Raw genomic sequence first — 21,593 nt, forward strand, 5'->3', positions numbered from 1 at the left:
TAGGAAACTAAATGCAGGTAAATCTCCAATAAGCTTCTTTCACAGACTAGACTCCTTCATTGTCTGGGTCTAGCAATCACTCATACCCCCGTAGTTATTGTCCTTTGTTCCAGTTTCTTTCCGGCATCTCTTTGGGGTGGAGAAGCTATCTTATGAGCCAGCAGAAGACAAAATGGAGGGGTTTCCAGGGCCTTTTATATTCGCTCACTTGTGGGCAGAAACCCCTTTGTTCTCCTGTTCAAAGTCACAGCAACAAGATGGAGTTTGTAGCCACCTGGGCAAGTCACATGTCTATGAATGATTCAGCTTTTTGTAGGCTGACACCATTGTTTACATATTAATTTGAACATTCCCAGGAAAGCTCAGATGTGGATTGGCGTCTCCCAAAGTACATTGTCACTTAAGCGTTTCTTGTTTGGGCACTTACTGAGAATAGTCCTTTCTCAAGAAGCTGACCAAATGCTTCACTGAGGCTACTTAGAATCAAACACATTAAGATACAAGTACATAGCCAATATTCATAACTTCAAATACAAAAATGATACACACGTACAGACAGCATAATCATAACCAGCAAACTACAGCCTTTCCATAGAAACCCTACTTGACCTCCTCTGTACAAGATCTGGTGCAGCCATAGGACCCTGGTTGAAACAATGATCTATACGGTCACAGTTCATGTCAATAACGTCACAATTGGGAAGACAGAAGTCCTCCAGGCCATAGGGGCTAGGATGAGTGTGGCTAGTTTCATTGACTTGTTTCAATGACTTGTTTCATTCCCAGTGGGCTGTTCCCCTTCACATGTCTCAGTGGCACTGTCTGACCCAGGATCCCCAGAGCCCTCATGCATCATAGAGGACAGTGGCAAACAGGCTGCACAATCCCTGGGACAGTGATGAGATTGGCTTCTCTAGCTCGCTCACTAAATGCTCTCTATGGTGGTCACAGAGACTAGGGTGTGTGAGGATAGAGAGGCTGATCTCAGGGTCCCCAGTGGAATATTGTCCCGTCCCCCCCCCAGTGTCTCAGGGACACAGTCTGAGTTGGGATCCCCCCACCCAGAGCCAGGGTCGGATTATCTCCCCAAGGACGGAGCCCGGTGGGAAAGTGAAGATCGGGGCCTCGTCACCAGCAACAATAAATGTCACCTGCCCCCGGTCACAGTCCAAACAAACCCGGATCCTGCTGGGGGCCCGGCCCAGGGGTCACAGGGGAGGTGAGAGCCCGGAACTGACCCCCACACTGCCTAACAGCCCAGATCCCTCCCTTAGGGTTAAGGCTGATCCATCCCTTCCTCCCCACAGACTCTCTGGCCACCCCCACAGCCCAGCCTCCCCCAACTCCCACCTCCACCTCCCAGCAATGTCTCCCTGAGGTAAATCCCTCACAGCCCAGCACACAGGGCTCAATGTCAAATCTCTCAGGGTTGTTGGGCAGTTGCTGCCGTGTGTCTCCACATCTCACACGTTTCCGATCCTCAGACAGGACGAGTTGGGGATGAGCCGTGTCTGGATCCAAAGTCACATTCACTGGGAGAGAGAGAATCAGAGCGTTAGGGGCAGAGCTTAGCCCTGCGGGAGGCTGGGACGATTTCTCACACTCCCCAGCAGCACCGTTCTGGCTGGGACAGGCCTGGATCCCAGGGAGCTGCTTCTGTCCTGGGCACCTGAGACTGAGCAGAGATTTCACTGCAGTTCCTCTGTCTTTGTATTGGGACCCACTTCACTAGTTTCTCATTTATTACAGAGGTTTCAGCTTCCAGCTTTCCCTTCTGGGGCTGCTCCATTCCCAGCAGCACAGACACAGCCAGGAAGGTGTCAGAAGCTTTTAATGAGAAGGGAACAGAAGAAGCACGTACCAACTTTAAGCCCCAGGGGGAAACTCCCTTCCCTAATGCAGCCTCCACTCCCAGATCAGGGAACAGAGAGGAAGGTGCAGCAATGGGGAAGAGCTGCTTAATACCAGAGAGTGGGAAGTGACATTAGGTGGAGTAGCCCCATTCCCAGCCCAGAGAGAAGGGAGGAGCTAGCAGCCTCGGAGGGAGAGCATCTCCCCAATCCAGGAAGCAGTGAGCAGCTCCAATGGGAGAGCCCAGCCCAGCCCAAAGGAAAGGCCAGATGTTGGAGAAGAGCAATGGGGAGACACCCTGCATTGGAGTGAAGTTGAGGGATGTGTCAGCCCTCATGGCAGGGAGCTCTGTTCGGGTGCTGCTCAGTGAGAGTGTTTCTGTTCATCAGCCTGGGCATGAACTCAGCACCAAGGTTGATGTCAGGATTGTTTGTGTGATGTCAGCTTGGGATCTCCCTAGGAGTTCATGAACTTTGGTAGAATTGGGGGCGGGGGGGACATGAGGTCCGGCAGCCTGTTGCCCCACCTCCTCCATGGCCTCACCCTAAACCTCCTCTTCCCACTGAGGTCCCACCCCCTTATTGGGCTGGGAGCCTTGGCCACTGTGGAGAGCCCCTGACCCTCCACCTGCCCTGGCCTATGTCCCCGCTCCCCGGAGCGCGCCACCCAGGGCAGGTGGAGGGTCCAGGGCTCCCCAGTGCAGCCCAGGCTCCCTGGGTGACAGCCCAGTTCTAGCTCCTGGCCTGACCAGAGGGCAGGGCCTTGTGGGAAGAGGAGCAGGGGTGGAGCCACTGAGAGGGGCCAGGATCGGGAAGAGGCTGGCGCCGCGGGCAGGGACTGTGCCACGGGGGGAAGCTGATCAGCTGCCCTGCCGCGAAGCACAGCCCCTGCCTGCGAAGCTCCAGGCCTGGCCAAGGCTTCCAGTTTGTGGGGACAACATCGTCCCCTGCCCTCAGGAGTGGATTTACCATTAAACACACCGTGCGGTGGCACAGGACCCCCAGTGATAGGGAGGCCCCCAAAACGTGGCAGTGCAGCAGGGGTCAGTGTGCGCACCTGGCAGGGGGGAGGTGGCTCCGTGTGCTGCCTGACTCGCTGCCCCTCCTCCCCCAAGGGGCGCGCAGAGACGTGCCATCAGCAGCGAGCAGGGCTAAGGCTGCTCCCTGCCTGCTCTGCCTCCCTCCCTCCGCGCCACTTCCAGAAGCAGACGGCATGCCTCTGCCCCGAGCGCCAACTCCGCAGCTCCCATTAGCTGGGAACTGAAGCCAATGGGAGCTGCGGGGGCGGTGCCTGGGGCAGCGACACACGGAGATCCCCTGACCCTGCCCCCGCAATGGAGATGCTGCCAGAGGGGTGTGCTGGTCGCTTTCAGAGCCGCGTCGCCTGAGATAAGTGCCTCCCCCCTGGTTCCCTGCTGCACTCCAACCCCCGGCCCCAGCCCACACTCAAACTCCTTCCCAGAGCTAAACCCCCACACCTCCTCCTGCACCCCAACCCCCTGTCCCAATCAAGGGACCTCACTTTATTTTCATTTACTTCCTATTACTTATAATATAGGAGGAGGATGAAGAAAAAAAGAATGAAAAACAGGGGGGAGATAAGAGAGAACGTTCATTTTCTTGACTAGGTCCCGAGAAGGGTGGGGGGCGAAAATGAAGTTGCACACAGGGCCGCACTAACTCTAAATCTGCCACTGCCTGCCCCCAAACTATGCCCAGGTTAAAAAGTAGGGGGGCATGGTCCCCTGGTCCCCTTGTTCCAGTGCTCCTGGATCTTCTCACAGTTTAATGTGTTATTTTTAGGGCTAGTAACTTTAGCTACATTATCATGAAGATGTTTTCACTGGAATTTTCTTATCATTTAAAGACAATCTCCATCAGCAAACTCATCCAGTCTGTCAGATCCTAGGGGCTCCCCTGTTTTTGTCTCCAGTGCAGACGGCAGAGTGTCTGGAGAGGGAAAGGATAAGCGAGGTGAGATTTCAGGCATTCATAATTATAAGAGCATTCCCATTCTGAACTCCTAGACGTGTGTTTTCATCATGACAGAGAAACAGACTGAGGGTATGTCTACACTACGAAATTAGGTCGAATTAATAGAAGCCGGTTTTATAGAAATTGGTTGTATACAGCCGATTGTGTGTGACCCCACATAAAATGCTCTAAGTGCTCTAGTCGGCGGACCGCGTCCACAGTACCGAGGCTAGCGTCGACTTCCGGAGCGTTGCACTATGGGTAGCTATCCCACAGTTCCCGCAGTCTCCACCGCCCATTGGAATTCTGGGTTGAGATCCCAATGCCCGAATGATGCAAAACAGTGTCGCGGGGGGTTCTGGGTACGTGTCGTCAGGCCCCTCCCCCTCCGTCAGAGCAACGGCAGACAATAGATTCGCGCCTTTTTACCTGGGTTACCTGTGCAGACAACATACCACGGCAAGCATGGAGCCCGCTCAGCTCAGCTCACCGTCACCATATGTCATCTGGGTGCCGCCAGACGTGGGACTGCATTGCTACACAGCAGCAGCAGCTAACTGCCTTTTGGCGGTAGACGGTGCAGCATGACTGGTAGCCTTCATCGGCGATCTGGGTGCTGGCAGCCGTGGGGCTGCATTGCACCAGCCCTTGCCTTTTGCCTTTTGGCAGTAGATGGTTTATTACGACTGGTAACCGTCCTCGTCGTACAGCAGTGGCTGTCGATCATGGGCACCTGGGCAGACATGTTCAGTCCAGCAATGGCTGGAACTCCGTATGTCCCCCAGTCCCCCATCCTACTGCCTTCACAATGATGATGATGGCTATCAGTCGTAGTATGCCATTTTCTGCCAAGCGCCCTGTTGGATCATCGCACATTAGCAGAGTCTTCCCTGAGCAGCAGATCGTGCAATAGGCCTGAAGGCTACTGCCAAGTGCCCAGTATTTGCTGCCAAGCACCCAGAAGATGCCGAGGGCTATCAGTCATGCTGCACCGTCGTCTTAAGATGTAAAAAATAGATTTGTTCTGTATTCATTTGCTTCCCCCCTCCCTCCGTCAAATCAACGGCCTGCTAAACCCAGGCTTTTGAGTTCAATCTTTGGGGGGGGCCATTCTGTGTCACAGTTGTTTGTCTTTCTCCCTGATGGACAGCCACCTTTCTTGATTTTAATTCCCTGTACCTGTACGCCATGTCGTCACTCGCCCCTCCCTCCCTCCCTCCTTCCCCTGGTCCGTCAGATACTAGTTTCGCCCCTTTTTTCAGACCAGACGCCATAGCTAGCACTGGGATCATGGAGCCCGCTCAGATCACCGCAGCAATTATGAGCACTATGAACACCACGCGCATTGTCCTGGAGTATATGCAGAGCCAGGACATGCCAAAGCAAAACCGGGACCAGCCGAGGAGGCGATTGCAGCGCGGCCACGACAGTGATGAGGAAATGGACATGGACATAGACCTCTCACAAGGCACAGGCCCCAGCAATGTGGAAATCATGGTGTTCCTGGGGCAGGTTGATGCCATGGAACGCCGATTCTGGACCCGGGAAACAAGCACAGACTGGTGGGACCGCATCGTGCTGCAGGTGTGGGACGATTCCCAGTGGCTGCAAAACTTTCGCATGCGTAAGGGCACTTTCATGGAACTTTGTGACTTGCTTTCCCCTGCCCTGAAGCGCCAGAATACCAGGATGAGAGCAGCCCTCACAGTTGAGAAGCGAGTGGCGATAGCCCTGTGGAAGCTTGCAACGCCAGACAGCTACCGGTCAGTCGGGAATCAATTTGGAGTGGGCAAATCTACTGTGGGGGCTGCTGTGATCCAAGTTGCCAGGGCAATGAGAGACCTGGTGATATCAAGGGTAGTGTCTCTGGGAAACGTGCAGGCCATAGTGGATGGCTTTGCTGCAATGGGATTCCCAAACTGTGGTGGGGCCATAGACGGAACCCATATCCCTATCTTGGCACCGGAGCACCAAGCCACCGAGTACATAAACCGCAAGGGGTACTTTTCAATGCTGCTGCAAGCCCTGGTGGATCACAAGGGACGTTTCACCAACATCAACGTGGGCTGGCCGGGAAGGGTACATGATGCTCGCGTCTTCAGGCACTCTGCTCTGTTTCGAAAGCTGGAGGAAGGGACTTTCTTCCCGGACCAGAAAATAACCGTTGGGGATGTTGAAATGCCTATCGTGATCCTTGGGGACCCAGCCTACCCCTTAATGCCATGGCTCATGAAGCCGTACACAGGCAGCCTGGACAGGAGTCAGGACCTGTTCAACTACAGGCTGAGCAAGTGCCGAATGGTGGTGGAATGTGCATTTGGGCGTTTAAAAGCGCGCTGGCGCAGCTTACTGACTCGCTCAGACCTTAGCGAAAAGAATATCCCCATTGTTATTGCTGCTTGCTGTGCGCTCCACAATATCTGTGAGAGTAAGGGGGAGACATTTATGGCGGGGTGGGAGGTTGAGGCAAATCGCCTGGCCGCTGATTACGCGCAGCCAGACACCAGGGCGGTTAGAGGAGCACAGCAGGGCGCGGTGCGCATCAGAGAAGCTTTGAAAACGAGTTTTGTGACTGGCCAGGCTACGGTGTGAACTTCTGTTTGTTTCTCCTTGATGAACCCTCCGCCCCTCCCCCCCACCCGGTTAACTCTACTTCCCTGTAAACCAACCACCCCACCCTCCCCTACCCTCCCCCCTGCGAGCACCACTTGCAGAGGCAATAAAGTCATTGTTACTTCACGTTCATGCATTCTTTATTAATTCATCACACAACTAGGGGGATAATTGCAAAGGTAGCCCGGGATGGGTGGGGGAGGAGGGAAGGAAAAGGACACACTGCAGTTTAAAACTTTAACTCTTATTGAAGGCCAGCCTTCTGATGCTAGGGCAATCATCTGGGGTGGAGTGACTGGGTGGCCGGAGGCCCCCCCACCGTGTTCTTGGGCGTCTGGGTGAGGAGGCTATGGAACTTGGGGAGGAGGGCTGTTGGTTACACAGGGGCTGTAGCGGCGGTCTCTGCTCCTGCTGCCTTTCCTGCAGCTCAACCATACGCTGGAGCATATCAGTTTGATGCTCCAGCAGCCGGAGCATCGACTCTTGCCTTCTGTCTGCAAGCTGACGTCACCTATCATCTTCAGCCCGCAACTTGCTCTGTTCATCCCGCGATTCAGCACGCCACCTCTCCTCTCGTTCATATTGGGCTTTTCTATAATCAGTCATTGACTGCCTCCACGCATTCTGCTGTGCTCTGTCAGCGTGGGAGGACATCTGTAGTTCTGTAAACATGTCATCACGTGTCCTTCGCTTTCTCTTTCTAATCTTCACTAGCCTCTGTGAAGGAGAAACATTTGCAGCTGGTGGAGGAGAAGGGAGAGGTGGTTAAAAAAGACACATTTTAGAGAACAATGGGTACACTCTTTCACGTTAAATTTTGCTGTTCACATTACACAGCACATGTGCTTTCGTTACAAGGTCGCATTTTTCCTCTTATATTGAGGGCCTGCCGGTTTGGTATGAGAGATCACTCACGCAGTGCCAGGCCACAGATTTCAGCTTGCAGGCAGCCATGGTAAGACACAGTCTTTTGGCTTTTTTAACCTTCTTAACATGTGGGAATGGTTTCAAACAGTAGTGCTCTCATTTCCCATACCAAGCACCCGTTGGGTTGGCCATTTAAAATGGGTTTGCAATGTAAAAGGAGGGGCTGCGGTTTCAGGGTTAACGTGCAGCACAAACCCAACTAATTCCCCTCCCCCACACCCAATTCTCTGGGATGATCACTTCACCCCTCCCCCCACCGCGTGGCTAACAGCGGGGAATATTTCTGTTCAGCAGAGCAGGAACGGGCACCTCTGAATGTCCCCTTAATAAAATTGCCCCATTTCAACCAGGTGAACGTGAATGATATCACTCTGCTGAGGATAACAAAGAGCGATCAGGAATGGATGTTGTCTGCATGCCAGCAAACACCCGGGACCATACGCTGCCATGCTTTGTTATGCAATGATTCCAGACTACGTGCTACTGGCCTGGCGTGGTAAAGTGTCCTACCATGGCGGACGGGATAAGGCAGCCCTCCCCAGAAACCTTTTGCAAAGGCTTTGGGAGTACATGAAGGAGAGCTTTCTGGAGATGTCCCTGGAGGATTTCCGCTCCATCCCCATACACGTTAACAGACTTTTCCAGTAGCTGTACTGGCCGCGATTGCCAGGGCAAATTAATCATTAATCATTAAACACGCTTGCTTTTAAACCATGTGTAATATTTACAAAGGTACACTCACCAGAGGTCCCCTGTGTGCCCTCAGGGTCTTCGGTGAGTTCGGGGGTTACTGGTTCCAGGTCCAGGGTGACAAACATATCCTGGTTGTTGGGGAAACCGGTTTCTCCGCTTCCTTGCGGCTGTGAGCTATCTACATTTCCTCCATCCTCCTCTTCCGAACCCTCTTCCCTGTGTGTTTCTCCAGTGAGGGAGTCATAGCACACGGCTGGGGTAGTGGTGGCTCCACCCCCTAGAATGGCATGCAGCTCCGCGTAGAAGCGGCATGTTTGCGGCTCAGCCCCGGACCTTCCGTTTGCTTCTCTGGCTTTGTGGTAGGCTTGCCTTAGCTCCTTAATTTTCACGCGGCACTGCTGTGCGTCCCTGTTATGGCCTCTTTCCTTCATGGCCTTGGAGACCTTTTCTAATATTTTGCCATTTCGTTTACTGCTTCGGAGTTCGGCCAGCACTGATTCATCTCCCCATATGGCGAGCAGATCCCGTACCTCCCGTTCTGTCCATGCTGGAGCTCTTTTGCGATCCTGGGACTCCATCACGGTTAACTGTGCTGATGAGCTCTGCATGGTCACCTGTGCTCTCCACGCTGAGCAAACAGGAAATGAAATTCAAACGTTCGCGGGGCTTTTCCTGTCTACCTGGCCAGTGCATCTGAGTTGAGAGTGCTGTCCAGAGCGGTCACAATGAAGCACTGTGGGATAGCTCCCGGAGGCCAATAACGTCGAATTCCGTCCACACTACCCCAATTCCGACCCCCTAAGGCCGATTTTATCGCTAATCCCCTCGTTGGAGGTGGAGTAAAGAAACCGGTTTAAAGGGCCCTTTAAGTCGAAAGAAAGGGCTTCGTCGTGTGAACGTGTCCAGGCTTAATTCGATTTAACGCGGCTAAAGTCGACCTAAACTCGTAGTGTAGACCAGGCCTGAGACACACTCAGGTATTTCAAACAACAAGGTCTGAAACCTTCGACTTCCTTTCTCGTTCAGGCATCTCCCAGCAATGGAACCAACATCCATGAAGCCTCACAACCATCCCAGGATAAACAATCTGTCAGTGAGATTTACTTTTCCTCTCATCAACCCCTCCCACCCTTCAGATTCCAGTTGGTTTGTCTCATTCACTTACTGTGACCTAGACCCAGGTCATACAAAGACTTTGGCATAAAAGTAACTTTAACCACTTGGGTCCCTTTGACACTAACGGGATGTTCAGAGTTTGTGAAATCCTGGCTCTAATTATGAGCTGTTGGGTCTGTTTACTCAGCGTCTCTACAGAGAGCAGCACGACGGGGCCTCGTCCTCCATAGGCAGAAATAGGAATAATAATAAAAATCATTTTATAAATCTGGAAACTGAGGCAGGGGAAGGTTGACTCTATGGGCCAGATTCACCCCTGTACTGACAAAAGGAGAGAGGGGAGGGGCCATTTGTGACTCCGCTGTTCAGTGGCTGCAGGGGCCGGTGCAGACCTTGGCACAGGCTGAGGAAGTTCTGAAGCCAGCCAGAGTTACATCCCTATGACAATGGCCCCTGTGTGTCTTGGCCACTGTGCAGAGTGTCAGAGGCCCAGCTTTACACTGCCCATGTCCCTCTGTCCCTCGTCCACCCCCTCCCTCTTCCACCCGCCCCCACCCCCACCCCATTCCCAGCCCTCTCAGGAACACACCTTGTGCCTGCAGCTGTGGAGGAGGCACAAGAGGCTCCTGTGCTGGAGGGATCCCTCACCGTGGGGGAGGGGCTTTCTCCTTCCCTGCAGCCCATGTGCCCAGACTAGCTGCATACGGGACCAGAGCACAGTGATGGGCTGGGTCCACTCTAACAAACGGCCTTTAATTTAGGTTCTAGATTTTGGGCGCCGACCTTTAGGCACCTGGGGCCTGGTTCTCAGAGGGGTTGGGCACCTGCAGCTCCCACTGACTCCACCTGCAGCTGTGGAGGCTGCAGAGCTCTGGAGCACCTGCCCTGCAGTTTTCTAGTACGGAGAGAAACTCAGGTGCCCCAAATTAGGCCATTTTGTTCAATTTGGGCCTGAATGTTGTGACCTTTCGTAAGTCATGAATTCATGTGAGACATGCTGATGCCTGGGCCCTGCTATATCAGCTCAGTTTGTTGCCTTTCTACTAGTTATTATGTTCAGTATTGAGAATTGGTACAAGGATCATTTCTTATGCATAAGTTTGGGCAGACGGAGATTGTGCATTTGTACTGAGTGACTTGGCTTTGGCCTGGTGAGCAGTTTGCTTGATATAAGGGAAATGTTGCCCTAAGTGACCCTGTTATTAAGTGATGTGTTCATAAGTTGCTATGTGGGACAAAGAGATGTTTTGACCACACAATGTGCTTAAAGACAACAGACACCCAAAATGTACTGCCAACGAGCAGTTACCAAAGTCTAAAAATCCCGATGTGGAGAAAAGGGTCAAAGTGACCCGGGCACATCACTATGTACTGACTGGTAATGAATGAATCAGAAAAGAGAATAACTTGAAAATGGCTTGGACAGCAAAAGCCCCACCAATTAGAAAGTTTATGCATGTGCAGTGAATGAGTTATACAAGATATTTCCTATTCATAACATTCAAAGGTGATTGGAAAAGAACTAATAAATATATAATCTGGATGTGTATAATATGTCAGACATTGTAAGGGGTAATCAGAGCATCATAGGAGAAATGTATCATGACCCGCCTATGCCCCTGGAGAAGGTAACTGGGCAGTATTTCTTTCAGTATGTCTGTCATTTCGTACTTTAATAGTAGTTGTAATAGCAAGGCATGCTTTGGAACAAATAAGGGGTTGAATTAATCAACCTGAGTGATTTGGACCCCAAGTGCATGGCATTCTCACCCAACAATTAAATAGATGCATAATCTAATTATGAACCAATTGACCGGCTCCATTCACCTCCAACAGTCTCCGACGTTTATCCTAATTTCCCCTCCTAGATCCCTTCTAGGTACCTTTGAACTTCCGCAGAGCCTCCAATAGCGCAATAGTTTTCTGGGAGAAACCACTGACTCGCTCTTCCAGTTCAGGAGAAATTTCCTTTGGCTGCCGGAACTTCCCCTTCTCACACCTGGAGAAAAACAATTTCACGTGATTATATTTCATGTAGTGACTCATTATAAGTTGCTGCTAGGGAGTCGCTGCTCTAATGGGCCTGGAGTTAAAATTCCTCAACTTCTTCCAGCCTCAGAGCAGGTGCGACACAGCCCATGCCCGTGCAACCTTCCCCCCAAATGTCCCATGAATGTTCTTCAACTCTGGCCTGGAGAGATCAGCTCTGGGGATAAAAATGGAATTGAGTCTCCATAGCCAGTTCACTCCTTGGCCTCCATGCTTTGAGGGACAGGAGGTTCACAAGTGAAGTGCTGTAGAAATCTGACCACTAGGAGCTAGACTGAGACACCAACTCCCCCCTCCCCAGCTCATTTCACATAGGTCTCCAAACCATCCTCAGGTGTGAAAGACTCTTGACCACTGCTGCCCTGGGCTGAATGGTGACCAGGGCCCCAGCAGTGACAGGCTCATATTCCATCCCCACTATCCTGAGGCAGCCAGTCCCCCAGGGATGTGACATCTCTAGGAAATACTTGAGGTCAGTCTTTCCCACTGAATGGATAATTCCAGAGTCTTCTGTGCAAGGGTGAGAACCTCAGGATGAAGTTGATTAGGGAGATTTGTATCCAAAATGTGACCTTCCCCACACATTCTACTGTAGAGCCCTGGGGAGATGCAGTGCTAACATCACCATCAAGCTCTTTCCCAGCGTTGTGAAGTGGGAGGGGAGTGAGAGAGAGACACGTACCTGCTCAAGGTGCTTCTAATATCCTAGAGGAGAGAGAGAGAGAGAGAGAAGAAAGAATCTCAGTCCCCTCTGACACACACATAGGGGATCCCAGGGAAGGGATTTAGCAAGTATGGGGAATAGAGGCCCTGCCCTGGCCCAGGGGCATGGATTCCCTGAGCTAATGCGGCTTTTCCATCTCTAATATCTGTGTGTCTGTGACTCTGCAAAGAACAATAGTCATTCACATGTCAGGATTGCACACGCCGAGTTACACTGAGATCTCTGACTGCTGGCCCCAGTGCTTATGATTCAGGAGCCCTCCCTTCCCTGTGTGGGGATCTGGTGTTTCTAACCACAGGTGCTGGCTTCTAATTGTCCCTGGGGGTGCTGAACCCCAGACCCTGCCCCCACTCCACCCCTTCCTCATGCCACAGCCCCACCCTGTCTACCCCCTCTCTGCCCCCACTCAGCCTCATTCTGCCCCCTCCCTCGTGCGCACCCCGTCCCCACTCTTCTTCCCCTCCTTCCCAGTGCCTCCTGCACACCGTGGAACAGCTGATTGAGGCAGGTGGGAAGCGCTGGGAGGGAAGGGGAGGAGTCGATCGATGGGGCTGCCAGCGGGCAGGAGGTGCTGGGGGGAGGGGGGGTAGCTGGCTGACGATGGGTGCTAAGCACCTGCTAATTTTTTTCTGTTGCTGCTCCATCCCTTAAGCACCCACAGATTCAGTGCCTCTGTTTCTCCCTCACTCTCACCTGCAGGAATTCACTTGCTGGCTTCTGACACTTCCCCTCCATCTCACTGATCTGTTCACTGAGACAGGAAACCTGCTTGGAGAGTTTGGTGATATTTTCATTCTGGATCCTCACAATCTCCTCGTCCAGCTTCTCCAGCTGCGCCAGCAGGAGTCGCTCTTGTTCCTCCAGGAACTGCCGCAGTTGCTGAAATTCAGACACAATCTTCTGCCTCTCGGTTTGTGTTTGTTTCTGTATGAAAATAGGAAAAGGGCTGGTCAGGGACAGGAATGGCGCCTGAGGTCCTTTCATGGAGAGCTGAGTGTGTAGGAGGGAGAAATTCGTTGAAAATCCTAAGATTTCTGACATTTAACTCTACCCTAGGGAGAGGATTCTCTCACAGCTTCCCCTTCAGCCCCTGTATCTCTGAAAGGGAGGTTTCTATGTCTGTCATGTTAGCATATTATGTCATTCATGGCCTCTGGGAATTCAGACCCAGAGCAGCAGGTGGCAGGACTCAGCACTACACTGACAGAGACACCAGGGGAGAAAAAAGAAACAAACATGTTAATGCACGAAATGACCAGACACAGGGGACAGCACTTCACGGGTGACAGTCAGTTCACTTGGGGAGGATTTCTGAGAAAGCCACAAGAGCTGGACATTAACTCATCAGCTGAAATGGAAGCTTAGGACTTGTCTACACATGAATCTAACACAGCAATCCGTGATCATGGAGAAACACACACAAGTCCACTTTCACCAAGGCCACAGAGGAATCTGCCTCCAAATGGACCTCCCACTGCCAGTCCCTGCTGGTTAATAACAACAGGCACCTACCAGATACTCCTGGCTTTTCCCCTCTCCAGTCACTTTCAATCCCAGCAGCTTTTCTCTCTCTTCCCGCAGAGCCTTCAAATGGGCCTGATTTTTTTCCTGAAGAAACAGAAAGGATTCGGGAAGTTTCACTTTGAGGGTTGAGAGGGGTGTGGAGTTGGGTGTTTTCCCACCCAAACTCAAGACGATTGTTGGCCCTAATCGCTTTGCGACATCAGGGCCACCAAGGAGATGAAATCTTATCAATGCAGACTGGGAGTGTGTCATATTAAGACTTACTACGAATTCAGGTTCAGTCTTTTTAGTAATTACACAGAGATCTCAATTATAACCAAGCTTTACTGGTATTTGTGAATTGATTAGTGTTATAGCGCATAACAGGACACTGAAGTCACATGGGGGTGAATCAATAGACCTGCTTTTGAGAAGGTTTAACAAACAAAGTGATACAAATCCCAGAAGCCACCAGGTTTTAAATAGGGGCTGGGATTTCAGCCCTGAAGCCCTGGGGATTGCACTGGTTGGGCAGAGCTGGTCTAAGCACCAGGGCAAACCCCATGAGACGTCGGGAGGCCATTCGTCTGGTTTGAAGCTGCGCATTCCCAGTTTTGTGGAGCACTATCCCTGTCCAGTAGGGACCCAGCACTGGATGTGGCTTTGTCCAGTGGGACATGCTGGGACCTTTATCAAGGCATCTTTCCCTCCTAATGGACACACGTCATCTCTGGGGGCTGATGCTAAAATGGCAGCATGGCCTAGTGGTTAGGGCCTTGGACTGGGTCTGGGGAGACTTGGACTCTATGCTGAGCTTGATTGCTGATGTGCTGGGTGGCCGTGGGCAACTCAATGCCCCTCTTTGTGCCTCAGTTTCCCTTTCCATCCTTTGTGTGTTTTGTCTAGTTAGACCGCAAACTGCTCAAGGCAGAGATTGTCCCTTGCTGGGTTTCATGCAGGGCCCAGATCTCATTTGGGATCTGTAAGTACTACCGTAATGAAAATAAAAGTAACAATAATAATGTCTAATAAATAAATCTGTAACAATAATAACAGCTTGTAACTTCCCCATCTCCAGTCTGAAGGTAACACACTCACAAAGACTGGCCTGCAGCTCTTGTGATTTAAACCTCACTGATTGTTAACACTGTCCGTTGTGTAAAAAGTCCCCTTATTTCAGCAGTGGAAGCTGGGTTTGAAAAGCATTCAGAAACTCAGAGAAAAGTTTCCCACAGCAGATATCTTTTAAGACTTGATATTCTGATTCTGTCGCCACACTGCCAGATCATTAATTTTGTTACAGCATCTCCCGTACAATGAAGGCTTTACAGAGCTGAATGATGCGTCACACCTTTGACAGGCAACTTTGAGTGAAATCAGCCTGTAATTAAAATCCAAAATTATTACCCATTAAACTTGACAGCAATTCCCTACCTTGTACTCCTGGGCAGCCTCCTCTATGGGAATCACCCTGTGAACTCTGTGATCCCGGGACAGATGGCAAACCACACAGACAGAACTTTGAGCCTCTTCACAGAACAGTTTCAGAGTCTCCTGGTGTTCCCCACACAACCTCTCCTCTCCTGCTCCCTTTGCTGCCTGTAATCTCAACCGTTTGGCTATTTCTACAACATTTGCCAGCTGCCTGTTCGGCCTGAGGTTTCCCTGTTGCACAGTTTCTCTGCACTGAGGGCAGGAGATGTCTGTATTCAATCCCTCCCAGCACTGGGCGATGCAGGCTCGGCAGAAATTGTGCCCACAGTCTATAATCACTGGGTCCTTAAAATACTCCAGACAGATGGGGCATGTAGCTTCCTCCCGGAGACTTTCCATGGGGTTGTCTGTGGCCATGGCTCCCTCTGGACAGGGTAACAGGGTTAGTTTCACTTTCCTGAGCTCAGACATATGTCCCGCCTGCAGCAGCAGCAATTGGGTGTTTCCCTTCCTGGAACTGACCCAGGCTGTTTGCTGAGCTGGAGCCAGATCACCCCTAATGTTCCAGCCCTGGAGGCTTTGGTGAGAAATGTCCCAATAAGGCTCTGATCCTGCAATCAGCCCCCTCTGCTGGTGCGTGTGTGGGGGAGTCACTGGGGATTCACATGGACATCAGCTTCCCCTTGTCCTGATGAGCTGACAGAACTGCGTGTCTAAGGAGTCATATTTAGGCTTGGCAGAATTCATTTGATTTAATATGTAATTTTGACAGATAAGATTAATATTTATTTGTAAGAATATTTTTGTATTTATCTATTTAAACTTTCACGGTTTCAGTTTTTATCAATATTATTGTTCACATTTGTGGGGAATTGGGGGGGGAGTGTCAGATAATATTTTAGTCAGACAATAATTATTTTATGACAGTAGACACGGAGATTCAAAAAGTTAAAACTTTGTAACCGTTAAAACACAAATTCAGCCTCACATGTCAAAATATACTAAGTCAATCTCCTTAAATTAAATTATAGTAAGTTCTCAAGCAGCATTTTTCTTACTGTGCCTATTTGTAAATTTCGGTTATTATCAATGGAAACATTTCCCCATGGTTTGTGTGTGTACAGTGAAATCAACATTTACTGACATCTACCCATAAAGTCTAATCCTTCCAAGTCTAGGGATATTAAATTAACAGGCCAAAAATTGCTTAATCAATATTTCAGTGGCCCGATTCTGACGTATGCTAAGGCTCCTCTGGCTCAGTTTAACAAAGCCTCAGTGTCAAAAGTGTTGCCAGCATTCATGATTTTATAATGAGTCTCATGAACATAAGAATGGCCAGACTGGGTCAGACCGATAGTCCATCCAGCCCAGTATCCTGTCTTCTGACAGTGGCCAATGCCAGGTGTTTCAGAGGGAATGAACAGAACAGGGAATCATCAAGTGATCCAGCCCCTGTCACCCATTCCCAGCTTCTGGCAAACAGAGGCTAGGGACACTTCAGAGCATGGTTCTTCTTCAAGATGTGTTGCTCATATCGATTCCAATTAGGTGCACGCGTGCCATGGGCATGATCGTCGGAGAAATTTTTACCCTAGCAACACCTGGTGGGTTGGCTGTGGAGCCCCCTCGAGTGGTGCCTTTATAGCCCTGGATATACACCCCTGCCGACCCAGTGCCCCCTCAGTTCCTTCTTACTGCCCGTGACGATCGTTGGAACTGTGGAGCGCAGCTTTGCTGTTCTCCACTTTCCCTAGTGTCTCTTTTTCCTATCGTTTGTATATGTAACCCTTCTGCCCCTCTGAGTTGGCAGCAACAAGGGCCGGGTTCAGTATCTAGGGGTTCCGTTTCAATAACGCAATGCAAAACCGGCTTGAGCCCCCACCCAGTGACCTAGGACAATTACATACCTCCCCCCGGGCGCCTCTAGGAGGCAATACTTCCCCTCTCGCAAGCACGGAGTCTGAGTGTAGCAAAAGCCTTTTAATAAAGGAGGGAAACAATGCGGCATTATGTTGGGGAAACACCACAAACAGGATTCATAACACAAACCATGAGCAAAAGACCCACCTCCAAGTAAGTTTGGCAGTGTCCTTTTCCCCTCAGGGTCTTAAGTCCAATCACCCCAAAGTCCAACAACCCAAAAGTCTCTGCCCCTGGTCAGTGCCGCCCCAGAGTTCAAAAGTTTATCTGCAGTTTTACTCCCCCCCAGCCTGGGTGAAAATGGGGGGGCACACGGGGTGTTAAGGGGCACCTTACATGGTCCGAGGCCGACTGCCCCGCCTCTCTGTGGAGTTCTGCTGCAGCCTTCACCACGAATGGCTCCGCTCTACAAGCCGCACCACACCACTCCTCCAGCCGCCCCCGCAAACTGCTCTGCTTCGCTCGCTCGCTGTTCTGTGGGCCGCTCCAACCGTCCCGCAAACTGCTCCACTCTGCCAGCTGCTTAGCAATATATCTTCAGGCTCCCCCACTAGTTAACACAGCACTCAGTGATCTCAGCTCAGCAATTTTAGCTTGTAGTAGGGGAGCTCCAGTGCTGGTGCACTATTGGCCCAAAGTGAATTCAGCTCAGCAATCTCTAGCTAGATTCCTAATGGAAGTAAAATTAGCTCTGCTATTCAACAGTGGAGAGAGGAGGGTAGTGCAATTGGTGTTCCAGACCCTCCAAAGAAGGGAAGGGGGGCACTGCCACCACCCATACTATCAAGTACACATACCTACCCCCCAGCCTCTCTCAATTCACTGGGTTTTGTAACCCATGCCCCTTGTCTAGCGAGTGCTACTTAGTTAATGGTGAGTCCCTCTGTCATACAACAGTTCCACTGGCCTTGATTCACAGAATTAGGGTAACAACACTTAATTCTTCCTGCCCCAATAACAGAGAAACTGGGGATCCCACACCAGCCAAAGTAACCACTTTCAGTTGCTGTTGTCCCAGGCTAGGCGGGTGGGTGTGTCTACGCAAACAAGATCAGCCCCTGAAGTTCTTTTCCACCCTCGCCATAATTCACCACCAGATGTCAGGGTAGAGCTCATCCTGACTCTGCTTACATATAGTTATTATAGTTAGTGTAGTTATAGTTGTAGGTATAGTTATAGTTACAGTTGTTGTGTACACAGAGTTAGAATAGTGGGTTGGAAGGGGTCTTTCCCCTTCCTCCTTGCCTGCCTCTTGGGCTCATGCCAAGGCTCCAAGCTTTAAGCCTTGTTCAGCCTGCTCCAAGCCTATGCCAACAGGCGACCCCCACGACTCCTGCTTGAAGTGCCTAGGGGACTCTCACCAGACTGACAAGTGTAAGATTTGTAAAGCGTTCCGGCCCTGGATCAAAAAGGAGCGGGCCTTTCAGTTGAAGCAGCTCCTAATGGAGGTGGGTCTTAGCCCGGATCCTCCAGTGGCGCGCTGAGACCCGGCACCGGGCGCTTCGGTGCGCGGTGCCCCGGCAACAGCAGCAGGTACTGCACCACGGATGGACTCTAATAGAGACCCGTGGCACCGGACTTCTCTGGCACCACAACCGATGCAATTGGTCTGACGCCGATCTCTCTTGCCTAGCCAGAAGCGGCACCACAGGCCAGAGATGACTGATCTGCCTTAGCAGTCGCCGGCACCCCTGAGGCCAACCTCGGAGTCACATCCAGTTACAGAATGACTTAGGGTGCAAGTGCCGACGTTGGCACCATTGACTCTGGCACCGAGGGAGAAGCCATTGAGTCCGGTGCACACAGGCTCCCCGACGCGTACCGTGTTCGAGCCCTGGCTTCCATCAATGCCGGAAACCTTCGCAGCGGTGCGAGACCTCATTGCCCTGATGGAATCAGCATCACCGCAGACCGCGGCACCACCTCCAGCCCATGTGGTACCATCCAGGGACAAGCCAACCCTGATCCGTCTGGCAACTCCTCTGGCGGAAGCATGGCACCGGTCCCGGATTCGATCCTGCTCCCGACGCCGTTCGCAGTCCTGATGACGCTCGCAGTCCCAACGCCATTCTCCCTCATGGCACTGGTCATACTCGTGTCATCGGTTGATTTCATGGCACCGCTCAGGCTCACGACATGGCTCCAACTCACGGTACCGATCGGATTCCCGACGTCGCTCCCAGCACCGCTCATAGCGCCAATCTCCCTCCCGGAGCTGATCCCAGCACTGCTTCTGCAGACAGTTGTCGTCGCAGTCAAGGTCTGGATCTCAGTACCGGCCAAGACCTCAGCACTGGTCTCGGTCCCGGCACCGCTCCCCAGCGTCTCGGCGGCACCGCTCACCGGTGACCCGGTACCGATTTCCACCACGTCCTGGAGAGTCGACAAAGTCGCGTTCAGCACCGCCTTGGCCCTCACATTCTGCCTCACGCTCATCACAGTCTGAGGGGAGCTCATGTCCAGGCTACTCTGCTCCTGGCCACGGCGAGGGTAATGCCGGACATTGGCAGGAGGAGAGCCATGATCCCAGTCAAGGACCTGCACAATGGTCCTTTTGGACCCCGTGGGCGTACCACCAAGCCAAGGGCGTCCTGTTAGGGGCCTCCCGCTCAGCCCACTCAGAACCTCGGGTGCCAGAGGCCACCATAAGTGTCCTGCTCCAGGTGGTATGGAAACTGCAGCCCTGACCTCTGGGCAAGCTCCAGACCCCGGGCAGCAGGACCCATCACAACAGGAGGTGCCACCAGACCCTCTAGCCCCCGTGGCATCCTCCTTGTCTTCTCCAGATGAGGCAGTGGTGGGGACAACAATCTCGGGTCCTCCTCCAATAGACCTTTGTGCCCACCAAAACCTCCTACGTAGGGTGGCACGTAAAATGAATCTCCAAGTGGAGGAGGTGGTAGACTTGGAGGACCCAGTGGTGGACATCCTATCAGTGTAGGCTCCGTCCTGAGTGGCTTTGCCCCTCATACGTACTATCCAGACCACTGCCAAAACAATCGGGAAGACGCCTGCTTCCATCCCTCCAATGGCTAGAGGAGTGGAGAGGAAATACTTTGTTCCCTCCAAGGAGTATGAGTACCTATACACTTACCCTCAGCTATGTTCACTAGTGGTGGCCTAGGTGAACGAAAGGGAGCAGCATGGGCAGCAGGCTCCGGTGCCCAAATCGAAGGATGGCAGGCATCTCAATTTGTTCGGGTGCAAGTTTTAGTCCTCCGGGGAGCTGCAGCTCAGGGTTGCGAACCAGCAGGCACTCCTGAACCACTTTGACTATAATTCATGGAATTCCATGTTAAAATTCAAAGAGTTAGTGCCTCCAGAGTCCAGGGATGAGTTTGGGGCCCTAGTGGAGGGGACCTCCTTACAGGCGTCCTTAGATGCTGCAGACTCTGCTGCCAGGACCCTTGCATCGGGCATAGCCATGTGCCGCATATTGTGGCTTTAGATGTCGGGCCTGCCACCAGAACTGCAGCAAACCCGGCAGGACCTTCCATTTGAAGGGCAAGGCCTGTTCTCGGACAAAATGGACTCTAGGCTCCAGAGCCTCAAAGATTCCAGGGCTATAATGCGCTCCTTAGGAATGCACACACTGGTCACCCAGCGTAGACCCTTTAACCCGCAGCCTCAATGGTCCTACCCCCCTCCTTGCCAAGGCAGGATTTTTATAGGAGGCGTGGGCCAGGTGGCAGGAAAATATCCACCGGCCATCAGCCCGGTCAGAACCAAGGCCCACCAAAGCCACCGGCGGGACCCAAACAAAACTTTTGAAGGTGCGCCCAAGGATGGTGTACCAATCACCATCCAGGATCCTTCCCCTCCATTCCGGAATCATCTCTCCCGTTTCCACCATGTGTGGTCTCTCATAACTACAGACCGTTGGGTTCTTTGCACAGTGGAAAAGGGATATTTTCTCCAATTTTCTTTCTCACCTCCCTCCCATCCTCCCTCCCCGTCTCTCTTCAGGGACCCCTCTCACAAGCGTCTCCTTATACAGGAGGCCCAAACACTCCGGACCATGGGAGCAATCGAGGAGATTCCAAGGGAGCTAAAGGGTAGGGGTTTTACTCCCATTACTTCCTAATCCCCAAGGCAAAGGGCGAGCTTTGGCCTATCCTGGACCTGCGCAGACTCAACAAATTCATGGTAAAGTTGAAGTTCCGTATGGTATCACTGGGGACCATTATTCCTTCTATGGATCCTGGAGACTGGTACGCCGCCCTCGACATGAAGGACATGGGCTTCCACATAGAGATTCATCCGGCGCACAGACGTTTCCTTCAATTTGTGGTCAACCGTGAACACTATCAGTTCACGGTCCTTCCTTTTGGCCTTTCCATGGCCCCCAGAGTATTCACCAAATGTATGGCTGTCGTGGCAGCCTCCCTTCATCGGCAGTGGATCCAAGTATTTCCGTATCTCGACGATTGGCTTATCCGGGGTCGCACCAGGGAACAAGTGCAGTCCCACGTTCTAGTTACCATAGCCATGTTTCGTCAGCTGAGCCTGCTGCTCAGCATCGAAAAGTCGACTCTGGAGCCAACCCAGAGAATAGAGTTCATTGGGGCAGTCTTAGATTCCAGACTGGCCCGAGCTCTCCTACCAGAGGTCCACTTCCAGTCGTTGCTGAACCTCATCCGCAGCCTTCAAAGTATCCCAACCTTAATGGTGAAAACGTGCCTGAGCCTTCTGGGGCACATGGCCTCTTGCATGTATGGGACCAGGCATGCCAGACTGCGGCTCCGCCCACTTCAGGCCTGGCTGTCAACAGTATATCGTCCAGGTCG

General features: G+C 51.9%; 1 pseudogene; it reads right to left on the reverse strand.

Moving 5' to 3' along the window:
- Nucleotides 1–1,028: 1,028 nt before the first annotated feature.
- Nucleotides 1,029–15,336, reverse strand: LOC135887976 (zinc finger protein RFP-like; annotated as a pseudogene).
- Between the last annotated feature and the right edge of the window lie 6,257 nt (nt 15,337–21,593).

This window comes from Emys orbicularis, chromosome 13, assembly GCF_028017835.1.
Source record: "Emys orbicularis isolate rEmyOrb1 chromosome 13, rEmyOrb1.hap1, whole genome shotgun sequence".
NCBI classification, from domain to species: Eukaryota; Metazoa; Chordata; order Testudines; family Emydidae; genus Emys; species Emys orbicularis.